At 41.7% G+C, this 20,609-nt stretch overlaps 1 pseudogene; it reads right to left on the minus strand.

The window, feature by feature from the left end:
* Positions 1-269: 269 nt before the first annotated feature.
* Positions 270-20,380, minus strand: LOC139002636 (small ribosomal subunit protein eS4, X isoform-like; annotated as a pseudogene).
* Between the last annotated feature and the right edge of the window lie 229 nt (positions 20,381-20,609).

The raw sequence follows: 20,609 nt of genomic DNA on the forward strand, positions 1-20,609 counted from the left end.
GAGAATAAAGGAGGTCATATGTAAACGTGTTTTACTATTGTAAAACACAAGAACAAGTACATGTCAAACAACATATCTTCAGAATGCACACATTATACTCATCTTGTGCTAATTTAAAAATATAGCTGTAGAGTTCCACAGGCCTATGGAATCGACATAATGGTGGTGTATCCTGGAGGAATCTCCATTTCTTTCCATGCTGCATTGTCTTTAGTTAAGTACAAGGACCCTTCCAATCATGTCACCTACAGCTCATTTCACCCACTGCTCTATTTGGCTGCCAGCCTCTTGTCCCTCTCTGCAGCAATGGTGAGATGGGTACTCTTTCCACAGGGAAAAGAAATCCATGGTCCGTTGCCTTTAACAATAACAAAAATGTTGGAGAGCTGGGTGGAAAAGCTGTTGCCATTGGCATCTTTCACATGAACTCTGTCAAAATAACCAGGGTGTCTTTCTGTAGGTGATCACACCGGTTCTTCCCAGGTTAGCACCTCTAGTCACCATACTCAGGTTACCATTGTCCATTGTGATGAAATAAGTAATTCTGCAAGGTGAATGTTATCATTCACCTTGATAAAAGGCTCAGGGTAGTGGATGGTGCAAGCATCATGGGTCACCAGATGAGGGATTCCTTTCATGCTCACAAAGATTTTTTTTCATTTTGCATAACTTATACTTGGCCTCTTCAGGTATCATCCGATGAACAGCAAAGTGATCCTTGGTGTCATAGATCAGACGGAAATTCTCTCCAGTCTTGCCTTTGCTAATATTACCCATAAAGTCAGCAAGGTAGGTTATATTGGTCTTGACCTTGCCATCAACCCTTTTTAAAAAAAATTTAGATGCTTTCTTATTTAAAGTATTACATATGTCTCGTTTTTCCTCAATTGACTTCTGCCTGGCCACTCCCACCCCCCAGCACATGCCCTTACCGCCCCGCCACCGCACTGTCTGTGTCCATTGGTTATGCTTATATGCATGCATACAAGTCCTTTGGTTGATCTCTTACCTACCCAACCTGCTCCACCCCCTCCACCTTCTCCTGCCTTCCCTCTGAGTCTATTTGATGCTTCTGTGTCTCTGGATCTACTTTTGTTCATTATATTCCACAAATGAGTGAGATCATGTGATACTTATCTTTCTCCGACTGGCTTATTTCACTTAGCATAATGCTCTCCATGTCCATCCATATGCTGTTGCGAATGGTAAGAGTTCTTTCTTTTTTACAGCAGCATAGTATTCCATTGTGTAGATGTATCACTGTTTTTTTTAATCCACTCACCTGCTAATGGGCACTTAGGCTGTTTCCAAATCTTAGCTATTGCACATTGTGCTGCTATGAACATAGGGGTTCATATATCCTTTCTGATTGGTGTTTCTGATTTCTTGGGAAATATTCCTAGAAGTGGGATTACTGGGTCAAATGGGAGTTCCATTTTTAATTTTTTGAGAAAATTCCATACTGTTTCCACAGTGGTTGCATCTGGCTGCATTCCCACCAGCAGTGCATGAGGGTTTCTTTTTCCCCTGCATCCTCGTCAGCACTTGTCCTTTGTTGATGATAGCCATTCTGACAGGTGTGAGATGGTACCTCATTGTCATTTTGATTTGCATCTCTCAGATGATTAGTGAATTTGAGCATGTTTTCAAATGTCTCTTGGCCTTCTGTATGCCCACTTTTGAAAAGTGTCTATTTATGTCCTTTGCCCATATTTTGATTGGATTGTTTATCTTCCTTTTGTTAAGTTGTATGAGTTCCCTATAAATTTTGGAGATTAAACCCTTATCGGATGTAACATTGGCAAAAAAAGTGTTTGAATTATAAAGACTGGTTGTGGGTACTGAACATGTTTCTCTCAGTCTAATTGTTGGCTCTCTTGTTTTGTTGATGGTTTCTTTTGCTGTGCAGAAGCTTTTTATTTTGATGTAGTATCATTTGTTTATTTTCTCCTTAGTTTCCATTGTCCTAGGAGTTGTATTGGTAAAGATATTGCTATGACATATGTTTGATATTTTGCTGCCTGTGGATTCCTCTAAGATTTTTATGGTTTCCCATCTTACGTTTAAGTCCTTTATCCATTTTGAGTTTATTTTTTTGTATGGTGTAAGTTGGTGGTCTAGTTTCAATCTTAATAAACTGCTGCATGCAGATCTTCTTTACTTCCTCTCTTGTTAGGGCATACAAGTCCTTGTTGATATAGGTCTTTTGAGTAGATGGATAAATTGCTTGGAGGGGGGTTGAGAACTAGCTTCCTATAAAGCTGGGAGCCTCTATTCTAACCCCTCCACCACCAACAGTCTGTTATTTGAACTTTTGGTTCCTAACTGTTGAGTAAGCCTCAAGTTCACACTATCTGCCTTGATCACACTTGGTTAGCAAACCTTAAGGAGGATGTGTCCATTACATGCTGGACCTTCTTACTTGTATATCAAAATCTTTGGCCTGGGTCTTTTCGTCACATGATTCTGTGTAGATTGCAGTCTGCTCAACTCTATCTTGTGCCCAGACACTGCTTAGGCACCCCCTATGTCAGTGATGGCGAACCTTTTGAGCTCGGCGTGTCAGCATTTTGAAAAACCCTAACTTAACTCTGGTGCCGTGTCACATATAGAATTTTTTTTTATATTTGCAACCATAGTAAAACAAAGATTTATATTTTTGATATTTATTTTATATATTTAAATTCCATTTAACAAAGAAAAATCAACCAAAAAAATGAGTTCACATGTCACCTCTGACATGCGTGTCACAGGTTCGCCATCACTGCCCTAGGTTAATTCACTCAGTCCTCAATTATTTGTTGAACACCTTTTATGTGATAGCACTCCTCTAGGTGCTAGTAAACAATGCAGTTCAAATTCATTCTCTCATGGAATTTGCACTGTAGATTTTTTATTTTTTATTTTGCCAAGTAAGTGAATAATATAACTTCAGATAGTGCTAAGTGCCAAGGAAGAAATAAACGGGGGGAAGAAGGGTTTTGAGTTAGAGTTATCAGGGAAAATCTCTCTGAGAAGGAAATATTTAAACAGAGACCTAAGAGGAGAAGGAGAAGTGGTAGAAAGAATTGGTGGAAGAGGTGAAATAGTAAATAGAAAGGCCCTGTGGCTGGAATGAATTTATGTTTAAGAAATAGCAAGGAGGTCTCTGTGGCTGCGTTGTAATGGTCAAAGGTCAAAGTGACAAAAGGCTGGAGAGATGGCCAGTAGCTAGATCCTATAAAGCTCTCTAGGACATGATAAAGTGTTTGGATTATAAAGACTGGTTGTGGGTACTGATCATGTTTCTATCAGTCTAATTAGGTGTTGCCATGTCACCTGAGACCAGATAATCCTAGAGAAGCTGTGGCCCATACTATGGTTCCCTATAGCACTCAAAGGAAAGGCATTCATAAATGTAAGTTTCTATTTCCCATAATTAATGCTTATAAAAATTAGAGTGGCTGGTGTGGCTCAGTGGTTGAGCGTCAACCCATGAACCATGAATTTACCATTCAATTCCCAGATAGGGTAAATGCCAGGTTTGGGGCTCAATCCCCACTAGGGGGCATGCAGGTGGCAGTGATGGAAGATTCTCTCTCATCATTGATGTTTCTATCTCTCTCTCCCTCTCCTTCCTTCCTCTCTGAAATAAATTTAAAAAAATTATAGAAAACCTGCTTCTTCCCATTCTCTGTCATCATGGACTACCTTTCAGGAAGGAAAATTCTTAAAACTGCCAGTGAACCACCTTCACCCCCAATTTACAGTTCTGTAGTTACCAGATTTTGCCACTAGATGGTGGCTGTATAGCAGTACTGTGATTCGGGTTTTCTATTTGACAAAGGAATCAAAGAATGAATTATTGCATGAAAGACATTAACAAAATATATGTGCATTTAAAATTCCTTTGTTTGAAAAGATCAGCAAAGGAAAAAGAGCTAGGAAAGGCATCACATCCTGCAGCCTGCTTTTTGTTCAGTTTCATTTTTCCTTGGTAGGATTTTGGCCTCTTTGAGGATGGTCTTATAACATAGAATACTTTATATGTATTAGTCTGAAACTCCAAGGTCATGGCTATGACTATGGAACAGATTCCTTCTACTCATCATTCATCCTACTCCTCAGTTGGGGTTCCCTGGAATTTTTTCTTTTTGCCCTCATATATTATCTCAGCCATGAAGTATTTATGCTAATGATATTCCAATTAATGTTTTTAGTTGGTACTCTCCAGACCTGTAATTCCAACTTCTGTTAGACAGCAGGTAGATGGCATTGGGTACTTCAAACTCAATAACTTTAAACCAAACTGTTAATTTTTGCTCTTTACTACTTCTTCTCTTAAAAAATTTTCTTTCCATCTCAGTCAATGATATTCCAACTCAATCATTTGTCTTGGAGAAAAAGCTCTGAGTTATTTATTTCTACCTACTGCTCACTCCCCTCATTCACTTTGCCTTGAGGTACTGCTGATTTTACCTCAAAAAGATCTTGTTTTTGAATTTATTTATTAATTATTATTTTTTATATTTTTGTTAATCCTCACCTAAGGCTTTTTTTCATTTATTTTTAGGGAGAATAGAAGAGAGAGGGGAAAACAGAGAGAAACACATCAATTGCTTGCCTTCTGCATGAGCCCAGACCAGGGATTGAGCCAGGAAGAGCCTGCAACCAAGGTACGTGCCTTTGACCAGAATAGAACCTGGGACCCTTTGGTCCACAGGCTGATGCTCTATCCACTGAGGCACATTTGAATTTATTACTTTTTATCTTCTCACATTAATCATTTCCATTTACCTAATAAATTATTAACTGAAGTCTGTTTCCATTTTGCAGTCTATTGTCTACAGTCTTCAGAAGAATATTACCAAAACTCAGGTTTGTCTGCCTCACTTTCTTGCTTTAAATTCTCTGCCCAGAGAATAAAAGTATAAACCCCATATTCTACTGTCCAAAGCCTTCAAAGCCACCCACTTCCCAGGCTCTTTCTGGCCTCTCTCTACAAGACAGCCATGTTGTATGCTTGGAGTCCCTGAGCCATGGCCTTTTATGTCTAAAACTCTTGGCACACGCTTCTTATCCTAGAGCTCCTCTCTCCTCCCCTTTTGGATTCCAATTTTCCATCTTCCCCTCAAAGGTCTGGTAAAGCTTATCCCTTCCTTCCACAAAACTCTAGAAATAGGCAGTGTCCCCCTTAGTGCTCCCATTGATCCTGGTACCCACATCCACCACTAGTATAACATTTGCCTAGTGTCACCATGTTATTCATATGCCTGCACTCTGCTACTGAACTGGGGCTTTCTTTCCAGCAGAAAGTGTCTTTTTCCATCTTTGTGTCTAAAGAAACTTACATTTATCTCAGAAAGTCTTCAGTGCTCAGTAGCTCTTGTTTTAATGAATGGGCAAATGAACAAATTCTTATTCCCTCCACATATTTTCCAGTAGACAGGAAAGGCCTTTGTTTATTTTTTCTTCCACTTGTACTCATGAATATTTTTCACATGAGAAAGGAAGCAAAAAGGATATCTGAAGATACTATCTTCTAGACACAGAAAGAAGGCCATCCTAGAGACAGGAAGCTCTATTTAGGAACTGGAGGAGGTTGGGAGCAGTGGCCACAGTTGGAGTCATCAAAGCCCAGGATCTAGAAGGGGCCCACAAGTGCCACACTTGCAGTCTCCCTTCCTTCCTGCACACATGATGGTGGCACTGATGGAGGATGAACCTTGTGAATCAGTTGACTAGGAACCTGACTGTATTGTTCACCTCTCTCTTCTCAGTGATTGGCACTCTGTCTGGCATAGAGCAGGTGCCTAGTAAGTGACCGTTTATTTTCTTATGAGCAGACTGCAGTATTGTGTTAACAGGATATCTAGAACTGTTTATAACGTTTGGGGTAAAAGGTGCAAATATGAGTGACTATTGAGGTGTCTTTGATAACTTGGGAGGAGCTCATAGGCAGACTTTGCTTCATTAGATAGTTTAAATGTCTTTGGATAGAAATTTGTGCGTTACATGCCTGCCTTCATTTGAAATATATTGCTCAATCTGGATGCTCACTGAGTTTCTTCATTGGTTCAAGTGAAAGGAACAGAAAAGTAAAAGATTAGAATTTCTCTCTCTTTATTGCCGGAAAAAAAAATTCTGCCTTTAGTCATACAGATATATTTATTTGATGAGGTACTAGAAGTGCATGGATTTCATTCATATTTAAATTTTATTAAAACAAATTTCAATTTCTTTAATGCTGATGGACAGGCTTTTATGGGGCTCAAATATTTCTTAAACCATGTGACCTGTGTCTGCTATTCAAAGATTCCTGTTGTGATGATACTTTTTGGACAAGAAGTGATCTGAACCATATTAGCGCCCCCCTCCTCCCCCCCGCCTTGTGACTTCTGGAAGAGTGTAGTCATATTACCATCTGCCAACAACTCTCTGTCTAGCTGTGCTTCTTTGCAAACTATCTCAGAATGTCAGTATAAGAATAATAATCACTTATATTTGTATAAGGCTTTATAATATATACTTTCACCCATTTTTTCCTCATAATAATAAACTAAGCAGTACTGATGGGCCTACTTTACAGATGAGGATACTGAGGCCTAAAGATACGTTTAAGCCAAATTCATACCAATAATAAGGACTGGAATTAGGTTCAGATCTTAATTTTCAGATTCTCCATGTCTTTTCACCTATACCATTTGCTCAATTTTGCTAATATTAGTTCATTAGAAAAGGAGTAAAGGTGGCTTTTGGGTGAGAGCTGGTTTTATTTAACACATCTGGAAATGGCATCCTAAAACAATATCTCTGCTAATAACCTTTTCCTTATTCATGAAATAGGGAAGCCCTTATAATTATCAGCCGGTGTTTGCTCTGTGACGACACACATGGGCACGGGCCCCTGACAATGAGCACATGGGCACGGATGTTACTATTCTTGGGAAGAGCATTAATAATTAGATATTACTTGGGGGAAAAGGGCAATACTTCATCAAAAGACAAAGTGCTAGCTTTGATATCTCTGTGCAGTTGCCAGAACACTCCTAGTGCCTGCTTCTGATCTGAAGATTAGTTGGCAGCTTTGCCCTTTTTCTTGTGAAATATCTGTTCTTATGGGAAACCAGTACCAACACATATTGAGAATTTTTATGTCTTATTAAAGGTTGTTCACTGATATTTGTAGTTTCCTGTGGCACCGACCACATTATTATCCACACATTCTAAATTTACTCAGAGAAAATAATGTTATGAAAAGATTTCTTCAAAATCATAAGGGATTACACTATGGGTTGAACATCTTTGTCATTGAAAAAGTCTCTTATGACTCACTTTTTTATTGCTTTGAAGAGGCTTGGAATGGACCTTCACTCAGAGCTGGAATTTTAAGAGGAAAGTTTTAATGTCACCATTGCAATATTTCCAGACAGGACTGGGCATGGCTCAGTCAGCAACAGAAGACTGAAAAACAGGAGGGGAAGCTCTTATTTGGGACAGGCAGAGGGATGTATATTATTGTAGGTACTCAACACTGTCTGATCTTGAAAAATAACAAAAACAAAACCCACAGTACTGCATGTATTCTGTGATTACACCTTCCAGATGAGGAAATCAGTTAGTACTGGGTGATGTAAAAGATGTAGAGCAAGCATGTCAAACTCACAGCCCACAAGCTGCACACCTCGTTTATTTGGTCCGGGTTAGCCTCTGAGTTTGACATGCTTGATGTAGAGGGAGGGACTGGTGGACTAAGAATATCCACAGGTCCTGCGGAGTTGAGTAGCTTTCAGGAAGTTGAAGGCAGTGAGTCAGGGAGGTCTGCTTGGAGATTTCTATTCAGGGATCAGGCTTTCATCCAAAGGGCAGAGCAGACTCTAGAGTCTGGAATGTATGCAGATTTTAAGGTAAGGATTTGGTGCTGGATCAAGGGTTGAAACTTAGATATAAGCACTGGGCCAAAAGGTGGAGCCTAATTCTTGGGAATAAGGCATAAGTCCATTTATCACCAAGGCAGACAGACAAGTGGAAAGAAAATAGAGTAAGATCCTTGCATTCCTTTTTCTCTGAGATCTTGCTCAGGTCAGGGAATCCCACCTAACCTCCACCTTTTCTTCTATTACACAACAATGATAACAGGGTCCGCTTCAACATTGTGAGAAGCCCATGAGTAATATATTTGGAAGAGCTTTGAGTATTATAAAATACCAAATAGTTATGGTTCATAAGTTCATTATATGATTAGCAAGCATTTATTTTCCAAGTACTGCACCTGTTATGATCAATAATGCTGTTATTTTATAAACAGCATCAGAATGCCTTCCTGGTGCCATTTTTGCCAACGATGATCTTTTTTTTAAATTTCCTCCCTGCCTGTGATTTGGAGTCTTCATCCAGCCTTATTTCCTGTGGCCATGCTGAGTCCATACCTCTTTCTATCCTCTTTATCCTTTCAGATGCCCATTTCCTGCATACACACTCCCATGCCACCGTGGGTCAGTCCTAGACTCTCTGTCTAGGAGATGCTGAAGAAGGTGCCTCACCTAGTGTAGAAACTTTGCTCCTACATGGAGCTTAAAGAGAGTTATTGGGGAGGCAGTTGCCAGCCCCTCATCCTCTTTAGTGTGTGTGTGGTGGTGGGGGGTGGGGGCCGGATTTAGAAGATTGAGAAGCAAATGCCTAGTGCTTAGAGAAAGAAGGGGACCCAGGTCAGGGAGAGTTTGAGGAGATTCTTGCAGCACAGGCATAATCTGAACCACAAGGCAATACAAGGGAAGAAACAGAATGACCTCATTCAGAGGATTCTTATGCAGAGACAATAGCTCTCCACACAGAGAGGACACACATTAAGAGGAAAGCTTTCTAGCCTGAACTCAAAGATCTGCAGGGGAGCTGTAATCACTGACCAGGAACTTTCATCTTCTCCTACCAAAGGTTATCTTTGCATAGAGAGAACACAGGCAAGGGGTGACTAGCAAAGAGGTGAACAGACCACCAAGGGGTGCCACTCCAGACGGAGGTAAAGCAGGCCTGAGGAGCAGCGCAAGGAGCTTCCTTAGGGACCGACCCCAGGGGACACTTGTAAGACACTTAAAGACACAGGAACATCGTGGGCTTTTTGGCCACTTCAGTTCTGATGTTTGTTGGTTACTTTTCCTTCTTTAAAGTAGGTTTTTTCTTCTTTCTGGAAAGTGTACTTGCAAGGTTAACTTGGTTTGTGCTGATTTGACTATCCAAAGAGGTTTTCCTGGGTCTTTGAATGTGGACTTGAGCCAAGAGAAATAAAACAAGTTAAAGTACCAACCTAGGTTTTCATTGTTACTGTTTTGTTTTTCCTTTCCCCCCCTGATACCAACTCTGACTCTAGGCTTGTTTGTATTAATCAATAATCTGGTCCTGTATATCATAAATCAAGCAAAAATGTTGATTGTCAATAGGTATTAATTGTTATGTTAAGTGTTACCAGAAACTTTTTAAAAAAAGGATAAAGACACATCTCTGTCATTAAAATAAGTGACAAACAAAGCCTAAATTATAAGAAATAAAAAAGCAATATAGACCTTTCCATAATTGAAAAGACCCATTTCATCTCTTTCCTGCCCTTATTTGTATTTTGTTTGAATTTCCTGTCACATATACACACAGATTCACTCAGGCAAGTTCCAGTAATTACAGACATAGTAAAATGATAAAACTCTAAGAGGCTAGCTTCAATATTAATATATCTCTCATAAGGTAGTGAATAATTAATTTTAAAATTAGTAAGACAGACTCACAGTGCCAGATGAGAAAAGGAGAGGGTGAATATTGGGCTGAAATACTTTAGGACCATTTTATAGAAGAGGAAGAATTTAAACTGGGGCATGAATAATGGATAGAATTTGGTTAGGAGAAAAGAAGTGAGGACAACATGATCAAATGTGTGGAGAGAAAGGGCCAATAGAGGGATAAATAGATAAGGAGGTGCAGAATGGAGAAGATTAATGCCTGGAAATGAAATGGAAAGAGTGTAAGGCATGCCTTTAGAGTGTCTTACTGCCAGTTTGGGAATTGAGATATGGCTCTTTGGAAAAAACAGAGATTTATGAATGGGAGCCCCTTATTGCCAGTTTAAAGAGATCTTTTCCTAAACATGTGAGTGTATGTGCATGTTCACAGACACAGAAATACATGTTGATCACTGGTGGCAACTCTACACCAGCCACCCATACCCATGCTGAAAAGTATTAGAACAGTTATTTTTCATTTACAAAGTGATCTAGAGCCATCTTAAAAGGTGATGGATAGATGTTGACCAAGTGTGTTGAGAAGGTCACAGACATCCCTAATGCTAGCACATCCTAGTCAGAAATATGATACGTTGTTTCATGTAATACCCGGGGGGAAAAATCATGCCCACATTTACAAAAGTTTTTTCAAATGTTAATATAATTTTGAAGATGAACATACTTCACAGGAGAATTCCAGTTTGATGAGTTTTGTAAGCTCTAAAAAGAAACTACTTAACCTAGTTAATAATTAATATTTTATTATGAGGAAGACTCTAAATTGTCCCACCTCCAATATTATTACATGAATTACATATATTGTTACAATATATTTCATGTTCCATTTATTTAATTAAAAATACTGTCTTGTTTTATGATTATTAAATTACCTTCGGCTATGGATATTAGCTGGATAGCTAGTTCTATGATATTAGAATTCAACACTGATTTGAGTTATATCTATGATCAAAAATAAAGTCTAGCCCTGGCTGGGTGGCTCAGTTGATTGGAGTGTCATTCCATACACCAAAAGGTTAGGGGTTAGATCACTGGTCAGGTGCATATTTGAAACATCCAATTGATGTTTCTCTCTCACATTGATGTTTCTCTCTCTCTCCCATCCTCTCTATCTCTAAAATAAATAAAAACTCTAGATGTGTACCCTTACAGTATCCTATATAATAAAAGCCTAAGTGTCCGGTCATCCAGTCGGCCATTCAACCAATCAAAGCTTAATATGTTAATGATATGCTAAGGTCGCTCAACCGCTCGCTATGACATGCACTGACCACTAGGGTGCAGACACTCCGACTGGTAAGTTAGCTTGCTGCTGGTTTCCAGCCAATCGGGACTGAGTGAGATGGGCCAGACATGCCCTGGAGCCCTCCTGCAGTCCCTCCCTGGTTGGCCAGCCTCCTGGTTCCCTTGCCGGCCCCAATCAAGCACCGATGGGATCCCTCGGCCTGGCCTGCACCCTCTTGCAATCTGGAACCCCTCAGGGGATTTTGGAGAGCTGGTTTCGGCTCGACTTTAGAATGACCAGTCACTATGATGTGCACTGACCACCAGGGGCAGATGCTCAATGCAGGAGCTGCCCCCTGGTGGTCACTGCGCTTCCACAGGGGAAGTGGCACTGAACCAGAAGCTGGGCTCACAGCTGGCGAGCACAGCGGTGGTTGTGGAACCTCTCCCACCTTCGCTGCAGTGGGATCCTCTCCTACCTTCACGGCAGCACTAAGGATGTCCGACTGATGGCTTAGTCAGACATCCCCCAAGTACTCCTGGACTGCGAGAGAGCTCAGGCCGGGCTAAGGGACCCCCCGCAAGTGCAGGAATTTCCTGCACTGGGCCTCTAGTACATTTATAACATGTATTTACAGATAAATCTTTAAGGTTAATTGAATGACATGCTCTTTTGTAGCTTTTTACTAGTAAACACAGAAGGATGGATTTTGCTTTCTTCTCTTTGGAAAGCCATTTTGTAGCTTTTTCATTCCCTTGCAGGAAATATGACTGCCTGTTTGTGGTTCTCAGTCACTCACTAATATTTTTTCCAGTGGATTAAATGTAAAAGGCCACATCCTTAGAGGCAGTGTGACTCAAAAAAGCCAAGCAAAAATCTAAGGCTACTTCTGCTCCTGGGTTCCTATGATTGCAGGTAAACTGTGAAACCCACTTGACAATCTCAGTGATTCCAGCTGTGAAAAATTGATTATAGGGCACCTGAGTCAGTTTGTTTCCCTAGTACTTTTTGAAACTTGACCTTCACACATTCTTGTTATATTGGCTCATTCTTTCAACACCATTATTTAATGGAATTTATTTATCTGCTATTTTGAAAGTTCATATTTATATTTGTGTATGGGTCTCTCTCTCTCTATCTCTCTTTGAGGGGTGGGGGTTTCTTTTTACATCAGACCACCTCCTTATCTCTTCTCAAGCCTTGATTCCTCTGCTTGGGGGAACTCAGAAGGGACCTGAGACCAAGGGAAAATGTCTCTTCACTGAACTACCCATGGCTGTTGGTTGCTGTGTTTTCCTGCCAAAGGGCCATCAACATCCTCTTTTCAGCATCTGTGTCAGTCAGATTCTCAGCAGAAAAGAGATGTCACACTCAAATTGAGACCAAGAAGAAGAGAAAAACAGATTTGGGTGAGGAGCTATAAGTTTCCATAGCATATAGTAAATACATTTTAAAACTTTAAATCAGTAGTGCAGATGACAGCTTATATAAAACTAGAGGCCCGGTGCACAGAAATTTGTGCACTGGCGGGGGGGGGGGGGGGTGTCCCTCAGCCTCACTTGTGCCCTCTCACAGTCTGGGACCCCTCGGGAGATAAGGACGTGCTGGCTTAGGCCTGCTCCTGGGTGGCAGACGGCAGGCCCAATCCCTAGGTGCAGCCCCTGGTCGGGCTCAGAGCAGGGCCCATTAGGGGGTTGGGGCGCCGCTCCCTGTCACACTCAAGGCAGAGTCGATGGGGAGGTTGCCGCTCCACCCCCTGTCATGCATAGAGCATGGGCCGATCAGGGGGGTTGGGGCTCCGTACCCTGTCACACACAGAGCAGGGCCCATCAGGGGTTTGGGGCGCCAGCCCCTGTCACCCACAGAGCAGGGCCGATCAGGGGGTTGGGGCACTCCCCCCTGTCACACTCAGGGCAGGGCCGATGGGGAGGTTGCGGCTCCACCCCGTCACACACAGAGCAGGGCCCATGGAGGGGGTTTGGGGCGCCGCACCCTGTCACACACAGAGCAGGGCCGATCAGGGGTTGGGGCCCCGCACCCTGTCACGAACAGAGCAGGGCAGATAGGGAGGTTGTGGCCCCGCCCCCTATCACACACAGAGCAGCAGGGCGATCAGGGGGTTTGGGTGCTGCCCCCTGTCACACTGATCCTGGTGCCGGGAGGCCTCGTGGCTCTGCTGATCCCGGTGCTGGGAGGCATATTACCCTTTTACTATATAGGATAGAGGCCTGGTGCACGGGTGGGGGCTGGCTGGTTTGCCCTGAAGGGTGTCGTGGATCAGGGTGGGGGTCCCGCTTGGGTGCCTGGCCAGCTTGGGTGAGGGGATGATGGCTGTTGCAGCTGGTCACACCCCCTTCAGGGTGGGGATCCCCACTGGGGTGCCTGGCCAGCCTGGGTGAGGGGATGATGGCTGTTTGCAGCTGGTCACACCCCCTTCAGGGTGGGGGTCCCCACTGGGGTGCCTGGCCAGCCTGGATGAGGGGATGATGGCTGTTTGCAGCTGGTCACACCCCCTTCAGGGTGGGGTCCCCACTGGGGTTCCTGGCCAGTCTGGGTGAGGGGCTGAGGGCCGTTTTCAGGCTGGCGGGCAACTGAAGCTCCTAACCTGTCCTTTTTTTTTTTTTTCTTTTATTCTGGGATTTATTTACCTTCTATGGCTGTCACTGGAACTGAGAGCTGGCTTTCTCTCTGAGCCTCAGCTCCAGCTCTGAGACCTCGGCTGCTGAAAGCAGGTATCTGGTTTGTTTGGGTTCTATAATCGAAACACTGTTTCAACTCCAGCTCTGAGGCCCTGCTGGCTGAAAGCAGGTTTCTGTTTTTTTTTTTAGCTTCTATAATTGCAACAATGTTTCTTAAACTGCAAGCTCAGAGCCCAGCAGTGGCAGGCGGGGAACGTTGACTTCCTCCGTCACTGAAGCAAGCAAGCCTCCTGTTCGCTTCAAGCTGCCTGGCTGCCAGCCTCCATCTTGGTTGGCAGTTAATTTGCATATCTCGCTGATTAGCCAATGGGAAGGGTAGCGAAGTTATGGTTAATTACCATGTTTCTCTATTATTATATAGGATAACCTGGAGAAGAAACAGTCACCTAAGAAACAAGTTGTACAAGATTCTAAATGAATCCAAATGCCAGTTTCCGGAGGGATTGTGATCTTTTACCTGCTAATATCCCCAAGCGAGGATTAACAAACAAAAAAACGAACAAACAAAAGAAGGTGTTTTTTTATAGCATCCATGGATGCCATGAGAAACTTCTGGGGTTTGGGATTAGCTCAGTGTTTGAGAGGCTAAAGGCTTCCTTTCATCATTCATACCTTTCTCAGTCTCCAGAATTCTACATACTTTTGGGACAGAAATTACTGGGAAGTACACAAGAATATGAGCAATGTGGCTTCAAATTTCACTTGAATAAAATTTCTCAAAGTCTCACCCATTGTCATATTAATTTTAAGAAACCCTGGCAATTTACAAATCAGTAATAACAATAGACTGGAGTTAGGAGATCTTAGTTTTAGTTTGGCTTTGCCATGACTTGAGTGGTTAACCTGGGACAAATGTTTCATGTCTCAGTTTCCATCTATTTGCCATTTAAGGTCACGATGTTCTCGATATGAATTAACAATTCACTAATACAGAGTTAGGGGAACAAATTCAGCCGCATTGCTTCTCCCATTTATACCTTTAATGATTTTTTTTAATTCATTCTAGCAGAATTTTTTTTTGCCTTATAATATGACAGGCAAGACAGGGCAAGCGGGCAAGGTAGTGTGTGGGCCTATCCTTTACGTAAACGTAAGGTTCCTGGAAAACTGGGTCACAGGAGTTGATAACTGGTATAGATCTCATAGTTTACTGTAGCCAAATTTTAAGATTCAAATAAAGAACAAGTCTCAGAGAGATGAAGTGATTAGTTTAAGATCATATGCTGGGAAATTCAAAAGTAGTGTCTTAGTGCATTTGGACTGCTGTAACAAAATACCGCAGACTGGGTGGCCTATAAACAACAGACATTTATTTCTCACAGTTGTGGAGGCTGCGAGTCTGAGATCAGGGTAAGGATCCTCTTCTGAGACTTCTTGTTGCAGCCTCACATGGTGGCAGGTGAGGGAGCTCTCTGGAGCCTCTTTTCACAAGCACTAATGCCATTCTTGAGGACTCTGGCTTCATGACCTAATCATTGCTCTCCCTGTCCCAAACTTCCACCTTCTTTTTATTAAAAATACTAGATGCCTGTTGCACGAAGAGATTCATGCAATAGGCCTTCCCTTCCCTTGGCTACCGGCACCAGTTTTCTTCTGGCACCCAGGACCCAGGCCTTTGCTCTGGCTGGGCTCCGGCCAGAGCCCCCCTGCAGCCGTCAGGCTTTGTGGCTCCGCTGATCCCGGGCCTTGAGGCCTCCCGCTTTGCTGATCCCTGGGCCTTGAGGCCTCGCGGCTCCGCTGATCCCGGGGGCATGAGGCCTCGCTGCTCAGCCGGCTTCGGGTACGTTTGGCTTCACTCCACTGCTTGGAGCCTATGTATGCAAATTAACCACCATCTTTGTTGGAGGTTAATTTGCATATCACCCTGATTAGCCAATGGGAAGCACAGTGAAGGTATGGTCAATTACCCTTTTTTTCTTTTATTAGATAGGATATTTTTTATTGTTTTCAGAGAGGAAGGGATAGGGGAAGAGAGATAGAAACATCAATAATGAGAGAGAATTATTGATCGGTTGCCTCCTGTATGTCCCCTATGAGGATCAAGCCTGCAACCCGGGCATGTGCCCTTGATGGAAATTGAACCCAGAACCCTTCAGTCCGCAGACCGAAGCGCTATCCACTGAGCAAAACCAGCTGGGGACCAAACTCCCACCTTCTAATACTATCATATTGGACATTAGGATTTCAACTTAGAATTTAGAGGGCATACAAGCATTCATCCTCCAGCAGGTGGGAAAAAGAACCCATGCTTTTTGACTAGTAGTCTTGTGAGTTTATTTTACTATGTTGGCTTTCTTCCCTGCATTGAAACATCTTCTGTAGTGCTCGTACACTGGAGCCAGGTGTGGAAGCAAGGAACACAAATCATAAGTGTGGTCACTTACTTGGCAGACAGATTTAGCCAAACTTGCTAAAATTATTCAATTTTGTACTATAAGTTCAGCTTTTTAGATTGTCATAATTATGGAGAGATAGAGTTAGTTAATTACAAAGTGACTCAAGCAGTTGCTGTTTAGATTTCATTAGTTGTGGCAAGAGGTGATAGTCCTTTTAGAAAAATAAGATGCTCATTGTTACCATTTGCACATAGAAATCAATAGTATTGTCACAATTCACCTGGCCAGCATGGCTCAGTGGTTGAGCATCAACCTATGAACCAGGAAGTCATGGTTGGATTCCCAGTCAGCGCACATGCCGGGGTTGTAGGCTCGATCCCCAGTGTAGAGTGTGCAGGAGCCAGCTGATCAATAATTCTCTCATCATTGATGTTTCTATCTCTCTTTCCTTCTCCCTTCCTGTCTGAAATCAATAAAAATATATTTTAAAAAGTATTGTCACAATTCAAAACATGAAAAACTCATAAATTCTTAGACTACATAAAATGTTTTAAATATTATTTATAAGATGGCAGTAACAAAAAGTTCAGTGTTTCTTTATAAAACTATAGATTATTTTCTTCTTCTACAGGGAGCTTCTATACATATACCAACATTGCATGATTACAAATATTTAGATATAAAGAAAAACGCTGCAAAGCCAACATCACAATTATGTTGTAAAACCATGTCTCTCTTACTACTCTCAAATGATTGTAAATGTTTAATTGCAGCTTACACAAAATGACTCGGTGTTGAAAGCAGCATGTAATCAAACTGCTTCCCCTCTTGTAATGCACAGTGGTGCCCAAATAACAGATCCTCTGAGAATAAAGTTGGACTTGGAATCTGGCCACACTAGTGTTGGGTCGGAGCAGTGATAGATGAAATGGAGGATGCAGCAGAATAGTTTAAAATATACTGTATATTTGTGTGTGAGTGGAGGTGGGTGGGTGGGTAGGGGTGAGAAGGAGTGCCAGGGCTTGAGCCAACATAAAAGGAGAACTACATTCCCCTCCACTCCAATTTTAAGATTCTGTAACCTGGAAATGGAGGAGCTGCCCCTCACTTTGGCTATTGACAACTATAGATTCTGTGCTACTGGGTAAAGGGTCAAGTCAGGATGGAAAAGAATGTTTCCCAGACAAGCCAAGCGTTGTCAACTTGATTGGAGGGAAATAAATAGTAACAGGTTCCCCTTTTGAGCACATACTCTGTGTCCAGTGCTATGAGATAAGGTTGTTTATTATTCCTGACAAACAAATGTGGATGTTATTATTTCCCACTTTCTTAGAAAGTTGGAAAAATTTGAGGTTAAATAAATCGTCCACGCCTACAAAAATGTGCATAAGTAAGCTCGGATGCTATCGTAGGTCTGTATGGTTCAAGTGCTCATGCTTTTTTCTCTATAATGGGTACTGCATGGGTTGAGATCTAGAATATGTTATTAAGATACTACATTGTTTTTACTCAGTGATTTTCTGAAACTGAGGGTGTCACTGGAATATAATCTTTTATAATGACTTTTCTGTCTCTTATATGCTACATTATAGTAAATAGCTCACCTGGAGTTCAGCCAGATTCACCATTGGGGTGGCTATAACTCCCCCAAGACCAAAGATCTGGGTAACCTAAATATGATCCTTTATGCACCTTAAAGAGAAAAATCATTTTCTTGTCCTTAGAGGCTTTAAAACTGCTTTTATGATGGAAGCCTTGAGTAACTTCCCATCTTCAGATCCATCGTGCAGAGTTAGAAACCCCTGGTTGTTCCTGCCATGTTGTGTACTTTCTAGGGGGCTTCTGCAATCCTCAAAACCTGATATCTTATCATCACTCATCTTTCCCTTGTCTACACGTAGGCATTTTCTAACAGGGATAGATGTACTAGCACTTTATCATGTGCTATTCAACATTTTTCAGCCATGCCTCACGGGATTCCTAATTAGAACTCCCTTCTTACTGTATAAAGCTAAGAAAAAGTTACCCAGAAATCCCACACACTTGGCTAGCAAGATCACAGATCATTTCTGTGTACTGACAGGGGTCAAACAAGCACAGGAAACCCAGATATGACCCTGCCAATTAGGAAAAGGACATTTACACACGAAGATCAGTGGGATTTAGATAATGACTAAATAGCAAAAAAAATTAAGGTTTGTTAAGAAATAGAAAAGAAAGAAGTTGATCTTGTCAAAAAGGAACAAGATCTTGTCACTTAGAAAGAATTTGAGATGAAATAATACTAGTAATGGAGAGCTACTGAGAATAGGAGGCTATTCCCACTGCCCAAACTGCCATATTATATTGTTCTGTAATGGAACCACAGTTCAGGATATCTGGAGGCAGTGGGGCTAATGGAAAGTCATGGATTTTGGTTCAGCTCTTGCGTTTAACTTTGTAAAGCAAATGCCTTACTTCTTTGAGCGTCTATTTACATAACTGTAAAGCAGAGGCAGTAACATCTGTCTTACTACTTCACAGGCATTTGTGATGATAAAGTGAGGTAATGTAAGGAAAAGCACTTTGTTAATTTTAAGATAGTATTAGCAGGAACGGCTGCATGATTTGTGGGGCCCAATGCAAAATTAAAATGTGGGGCCTCTTGTTCAGAATCTATTAAAAATTTCAAGGCAGTGATCAAAAGACAGGGTTTTTCTAAACATGGGTCCCTGTGTGACTAAGTAAGTTGTATGCCCACAAGCCATCCCTGAGTATTAATAGTAGTGCAGGATGTACCTCTTGTTCCATTTCTTGTCCTACCACTGCTATAAGCTTGAGACAGTGTTTACTTTCATTGCCCTTGCAAGACCACATTGTCTTTCTGAGGCCCTGCTTGCTTGCAATGCATTTCCCCTTAGAAACAAGTACTTTGTCATGAAACACAGGGATAGGAAGTTAGACTTGTTTAAACTAATACTGTTATCACTGCACCTCTGGTAGGGTAGGGGTTAAACCAGTGGTTCTGAACCTTGGCTGCACATTAGAATCACCTGGGAATCTTTTTAAAATCCTGATTTCTGGGCCTCATCCTCCAGAAATTCTGTTTCTTTGTTATAGGGTGGGGCCACAACATTAGTAACAAAGAAACAGAATTTCCAGAGGATGAGGCCCAGAAATCAGGATTTTAAAAAGATTCCAAGGTGATTCTAATGTGCAGCCAAGGTTCAGAACCACTGGGTTAAACAAACTTGATCCAGCCAGTATTCTCTAATGATAGTTAATCACTGTTAATGGTTAAGTCTTTCCATGGGGAACTGGGTTATGAGTTTTCACTCTGCTGCTTTTAGAACACAGCCTACTCTTCGGTCGGGGACTTCCTGTTCTTCATCTCAGCAGACCAGCTGCCACACTAGGAGAGAATGTAGTAGTTGCCTGAAAATTTTCAGTTCAGCCTTCCCTCCAAGGATATTTGATCCATCCATAGGGAAATCATTAGTTCTCCATTTGTAACCAGAGCTGCCAAGAGCACTAATAAAGTCTCTGGAAAGCTGTGGTATAGACACAGAAGGAGATAAACAAGAAATAGAAAAAAATCCAATAAGTTGATTCCCCTACGGGATGGTACAAAATTGTTTACTATGACCTGGGTTTCTTTCTAGTCTACTTTTAAATATAATTTCATAAGCCTCTTCTAGGTGGGGAAGTTTTTTTCTTGCCATTGAGAAAAAAATATATTTATTTTAAAACTTTATTTCACTGCATGAACTTATATCCTTTTCAATGCTACTAATTGTGTCTTCTAATTAGTATTTTACATCCCAAGTATTTGCAGACTTCTTTGGTCCTTCTCAGTAACTGTGAAGACCAGCTGTACAAATTAGATATTTTTTTCTTTCTCCATCAATCAATCCTGCCATAATTATAACCATTGCTCATCTTGGAACACTTTCCTAACTGTCATCTGCTCTGTATTGCTGATCTGGTCCAAAGAGAATGAAAACTTTGGTTTTTTTAGTTATAGAGATCTATGCATATCTCTGGATGGGAACTGCCCCTAAATAATTTTGGCCATTTTTTTTTCTGCCAAGTTTACTGCTATAAAGAAGTATACTTAGTGGGTATACTTACCAATCAGGTTAGCTAGGAGAAACTGGTCAACAGTTCCCAAATCAGAAAGTTCAAATAAGAAAACCATGCATTTAATTTTACAATTAGGGGATCAATCTCATCAAACTTTGAATTTGCTTAGTTAGGTTCTCTGAGGCAAACAAGGTCTCCGTGGGTGTAGGAGCTGTAGAGATGTCCTGCTTGTGTCTGACTTCAAGAAGAACTTACTTTAAAGTCGGGAACCATAGCACCTTTGGAAACTGCCATGGCATTAGGACCAGGGTCACTATTTCCAAGGTAGCTGTCAGCACCTCACTGAGCATGGTAGGAGTGCTGGGGCCTGGCCATTTCTGCCTATTGTGGGTCTCCTCTACTGGGCAGTCATTGCTCCAGAGCACCCTATGGAGTTGGCTTAGGCTTTGCCAGATCTGCATCACAGCCCACAGCCGGCAACTCACCTGGCCCATTCCTGCTTCCTTTCCTCTTTCCGCTCACA

Source organism: Myotis yumanensis, unplaced genomic scaffold (assembly GCF_028538775.1).
Source record: "Myotis yumanensis isolate MYYU_CA2020_CCGP unplaced genomic scaffold, mMyoYum1.0.hap1 SCAF_2, whole genome shotgun sequence".
NCBI classification, from domain to species: Eukaryota; Metazoa; Chordata; class Mammalia; order Chiroptera; family Vespertilionidae; genus Myotis; species Myotis yumanensis.